Source organism: Calypte anna, chromosome W (assembly GCF_003957555.1).
Source record: "Calypte anna isolate BGI_N300 chromosome W, bCalAnn1_v1.p, whole genome shotgun sequence".
Taxonomy (NCBI): Eukaryota; Metazoa; Chordata; class Aves; order Apodiformes; family Trochilidae; genus Calypte; species Calypte anna.
The window spans coordinates 17805349-17810737 of NC_044276.1; the positions used below are offsets into that span (position 1 = coordinate 17805349).

At 49.0% G+C, this 5389-nt stretch overlaps 1 pseudogene; it reads left to right on the forward strand.

The window, feature by feature from the left end:
• The first annotated feature begins 742 nt into the window (after positions 1-742).
• On the forward strand, positions 743-1701 carry LOC115600116 (annotated as a pseudogene).
• Positions 1702-5389: the final 3688 nt, after the last annotated feature.

The following is a 5389-nucleotide window of genomic DNA, read 5'->3' on the forward strand; positions in this document are numbered from 1 at the left end:
CTTCCCAGGTGGCATCTACTCCGGTTATATTTTTTTGAACTTCTTGATCGTGGAGGTTATTCAATAGGTCGCCAACCTCCTTCCAAAGTTCTCGCATAGCAACAGCGGATGGGGAGTAGGAGAGTAGGGAGGTGGATTTGATACCGGCTCACACCCACTTCTCGGTAATCAGAGGCGTCTGATTGCTTTGTTCCACTACAAGCTCCCCTTTCTCTGTATACAGCTGCAGGCAGTGCTCTTTGCTCACTCTGTTCTGCCTGAGTGCTGCAGCAATGCTGAGGGTTTCTGATACCCAAGGACACTCCTCAGAGGAGATGGGGGGAGCTCTAAAAAAAAAAAACAAAACACAAAAAGAAACCTGTTAATCTTCCTTCTGTTTTGAGGGTTCCTTTACTCAGGGAGGACAGAAGCTGCAGTGCCTTTGGCATCACTAACAATCTCACATGAAAAATTAAAAACGTCCACTCTAGGATTGGTCCCTGTCCCCACTATTCTCATGAAGCCCCTGTTGCACAGCTGGGCTGACTCATTGGCAGCCAGTGAACAGAGTCCGCTTTCTCCTGACACAAACAGCAACAAGCAGTGCTGAAGCCATGGGCTTCAAGGAAGAACTAGAAAAGTGTGTGTGTGTGTGTAGGATGGAGATATGGAAGGGGAAATGTGTCTAATTTTTCAGAAATTTGTCTCCTCAGTTATTGTGTTTCCTCCTCAAACAGCTCTCTATGCCTTATAAAATCAGCAGATGCCCAACAGGAACTCCATCAGCCAGTTCCTCCTCTTGGCATTTGCAGACAGGAGGGAGCTGCAGATCTTGCACTTCTGGCTCTTCCTGGGCATCTACCTGGCTGCCCTCCTGGGCAACGGCCTCATCATCACCACCATCGCCTGTGACCACCACCTCCACACCCCCATGTACTTCTTCCTCCTCAACCTCTCCCTCCTCGACCTGGGATCACTCTCCACCACTCTGCCCAAAGCCATGGCCGTTTCCCTCTGGGACAACACGGACATCTCCTACAAGGCATGTGCTGCACAGGTCTTGTTCTCTGTCTTCTTCATTTCAGCAGAGTTTTAACTCCTGGCCATCATGTCCTATGACTGCTACATGGCCATCTGCAAACCCCTGCACTACGGGAGCCTCCTGGGCAGCAGAGCTTGTGTCCACATGGCAGCAGCTGCCTGGGGCACTGGGTTCCTCTATTCTCTTCTGCACGCAGCCAATACATTTTCCCTGCCCCTCTGCCAGGGCAATGCCCTGGACCAGTTCTTCTGTGAAATCCCCCAGATCTTCAAGCTCTCCCGCTCACATTCCTACTACAAGGATTTTTGGCTTCTTGTCATAAGTACCTTTTTGAGTTTTGGGTGTTTTTTTTCATAATGGTGTCATATGTTGAGATCTTCAGGGCCGTGCTGAAGATCCCCTCTGAGTAGGGAATGCACAAAGCCTTTTCCATGTGCTTCCCTCACCTGTCCTTGGTCTCTCTGTTCATCAGCACAGCCATCTTTGCCTACCTGAAACCTTTCTCAATCTCTTCCCCATCCCTGGACCTGGTGTTGTCATTTCTGTAGTCGGTGGTTCCTCCAGCAGTGAACCCCCTCATCTACAGCATGAGGAACCAGGAGCCGAAGGATTCTATTAGGAAACTGATTGCAATGACATTTTTCAACAATGAGATATTCATCATCATTCTCCAGAAATGACTCCCACAATATCTTGTTCCCTGCTTTTTTTTGTTTGTTTTTTTTTAACCACTGCAGTTGTCATTACTGCTGTTTTTTTGTCTTTCCTGGTTATGTTCCTACATTAATGTTTAGACATGTATTGCTAAAGCTAAAGTATGTCCCTGCTTTTTCTTTCTTGGTTACCTTATAAAATTTGTTCTAACACTTACTGGGAGTCCTTGATTATCCACTAACAAAAACCATCTTCCTGTCTCCACATCCTTTCCCTCCAGTGTCTCACCTGACCCACTCAGCATAGTGTCACTTTCAAACTCCGTGAGGGTGCACTTGATCCCACTCTCTGTGTCACTGATGAAGATATTGAACAGGATTGGTCCTGTTATAGACTACTGAGGGACCATACTGGAATGTGATCCAGTCCCCAACACCTCCATATAAAGAAAGAGGTGAAATTTCTAGGCCTTGAATGGCCAGGTTGTCAGACAAACATTTCAAAATCCAAAAGGTAAAAATTAATCCCAAGACAGTTCCAATATCTGTGTTAAGGATTCACCCGTGGGTCAATGGGAGAGCCTCCCAGGATGACCTTGTCAGCTGAGGGTGGAAGGTTTCTGCCAATGAGGTCTGAGACTCCTGGTGGGAAGCCAGAGTAGGGACAGGGTGGGGATTTAATGGCCACCCAAGGGATCTGCTGCTCGCAAGATGCATTTCGGGTTTCAAGCTGTCCCTGGCAGAGGTCCCATGAGGTCAATCTGCACTTCTGCCCGTGGGCCTCAATGTGGAGGTGCTGGAGTGGGGCTTCTACTGCAGTGTAACCTGCAGTGGTCATGCTGCAAGAGAGACGGTTCCTCCACCAGCAATCTGCATGGCAGACCATCACTCACTGTCCTCTCATCTGCTCAGCGTGTTTGCCTTAGCTCATGGATGGGCTTGATTAGGTCTCCTTCGGTATTTTGAATCACAGAATCATGGCACCACTTTATTTGAAAAAGATCTTTTTTTCCCCCCTCAATTCAAGCAGTTGACTCATCATGTTGCATAATCCACCACTAAACCATGTCCCTCAGTACTTCCTCTACATGGTGTTAAACAGCTTACAGGATGGTGACTCCACCACTTCCCTGGGCAGCCTGTTCCACCCCTTGGCCATTTTCACTAAGGAATTGTTCCTAAAGTACTCTCTAAACCTCCACCTGGTGGACCTTGGGGCCAATTTCTCTTGTTTTGTTGCTTTTAACTGGGGAGAAGACACCTACCCCTGTCTCCCACTGCCTTTCAGGGATTTACAGAGAGGAAGAAGATGTCCTCCCAGCTTTCTTCTCTCTAGTCTGAACTTGTCTAATTCCTTCAGCTGTTCCTCATCAGACTTGTGTTCCAGAACCTTCCCCAGCTCCATCACCCTGTGTGCTGGACACACTCAATGTCCTTCTTGTTTTGAATATCCTAAGACTGACCCCAGGATTCAAGGTGCAGCCTCATCAGTGTCCGGCACAGGGGGACAATCCCTGCCCTGCTCCTGCTAGCTAGATCATTGCTGATACAAGTCAGGATGCTGGTGGCCTTGGCTACCTGGGCACACGCTGGTTCATACTCAGCTTCTGTTGACAAACATCCCCAGGTTCTTTTCCATTGGCACTTTCCAGCCACTCTGCCTCAAGCCATAGTGCTGTTGTTGTGACCCAAGTTCAGGACCTGACCTTGTTGAACTTCACACGACTGGTCTCAGCCCATGGATCCAGCCTGCCCAGGTCCCTCTGCAGAGCCTTCCTGCCCTCAGGCTTCATGTTGGCAAGATGTCATGAATAAAACTTTTTTGTAAAAGGACATCAGGTACCTGGCAGCTGGGCCACTGAAGAACATCCAAACAGTGAGGTTCAGGTAACTCTGGACTGGCGAGATAAAGCTGAATTATTTTGGAGCTTGGTGGGCCCATCAAACCCATAAGGAATAGATAAAATATTAAGATGGGGTCCTGAGGGAGGAGTTGACTGAGCATGGACACTCTTGCAAAGCTGATCCATGATTGTGAAACATCTTCAGTAATCAAGCTATAATACCTATCCCTATGTAAAAAAAAGGAATTTGATACAGCTATTCAAATGTCACGGTCTTTTCAAATTGCCTTAGCAGATTACCCTGGAGAGATACAGTTCAACTAGCTGAGTCACAAATTGTTACAGTCTCTGCAAGAGTTAACAACCCAGCGTTTTTCTGTTTTATCAACAGTACCACCAGAGAGAGCTCCTACTCTATTCCTGGATGGATCTTCTCGATCACACAAAGCAGTGGTTGTTTGGCATGATTCTGCTTCAGGACAATGGCCATCACATGTCGTGATACAGGAAGGATCAGCACAGGGCATAGAATTGTGTGCAGAGATAGAAGCCTTTTGATTATTTTCAGCTTCAGGGAGTAAAAGCAAATCATTTCAGCACAAACATTTCAGCACTCTGATTGCCTCCTTAGCCAACTCTCTCATTGTGTTTCTGTCCATCTTTTTGTGTCTCCTGACCCAAAGTACTTCTCATAAGATTTTCCCTTGTAAAAAGGGAACTCCAAAGTTTCTTGCTGTGTGCCTGGGTCCCCCTGAGGGACAGCCTGGAGAAAGTGTCCCCCCCAGGGTGTAAGGGGAGCAGGAACCAGGAGGCAGTGATGACAGGTGGGGAAAAGGAAGGTGCAGGTGGCTTTGGTGCTGAGGAAGCCTGGCTGTGTGTCAGGACTGCAAAGGACCCAGCCCTGAGCCCATTCCCCAAAGGTGCCAGCCCTGATCCCCAGACCCTGGCAAGGGAGATCCTGTCCCTCCCTCAGCCCTCAGGGCTCTCCTGGCAGCACTGGGATGTAGAGATGGGCAATGGCAAGGGCAGGACTATGGCACAGCACCTCCCAGCCTCCTGCACATGGACAAGGAGGCCCTGAGCCCCAGTGCTGCTGGAAGCTCCACTTGTCTCCCCATGGCCATCAGGGACAGAGACAAGAGCCATCAGCAAAGGCATGGAGATCTTGGCTCTGCCAAGTGTGCCTCCAGCTTTTCCACAGCTTTTCCCTCTCTCGTCTCCAGCACAGTCTGTCCTGGGCTGTCCCCTCCCCTGTGCCTCTGGCCCTGCAGGCTCTGCTCCTTCACCCGCCTGCCCCACCTTGCTGTCCCCTTCCTCTCCTGTCATCTCTGTGTCCTCCCTGCTTCTGCCTTGGCACCCAGAGCCTTGGGCTGATCCAGGCTCCTTCTGGGGGATGTGGTGTTCCCCAGCATGGCCCTTGCAGTGACATTTCTTTCTTCTGCTCTCCACTCCAGGCATCCCCAGCTTCCCTTTGGGCCATTTTTTCTTGCCAAAGCTGTTTCCCACTGTGAAGAAAAGCTCCACCATGCCCAAAACCACCCTTCAGGCACTCCCAGGATCCTCCTCTAATGCCCACAGTCTCCACAGCACTGAGCCTTGGCTCATCAATCTCTGTACACCACCCATGGTCTTCGGATCTGTCTGCAGGATTTTTGCCTGGCTTTCCCAGTTTTGTATATCATTCTCAGTGCTGAGGGTACAGTAATTTACAAACCTTTACCTTATCTTTACAAAAGATATACAGATCTGATCAGAGACAAGCATTCTGTTTTAGCTTCTCTCTGGTCAATGTGACCCCTAGACAGTTACTCGCAGGCATTTTATATCAACCCTTACATCACATATAACCCACGATCAAGCAGACAAGCGCT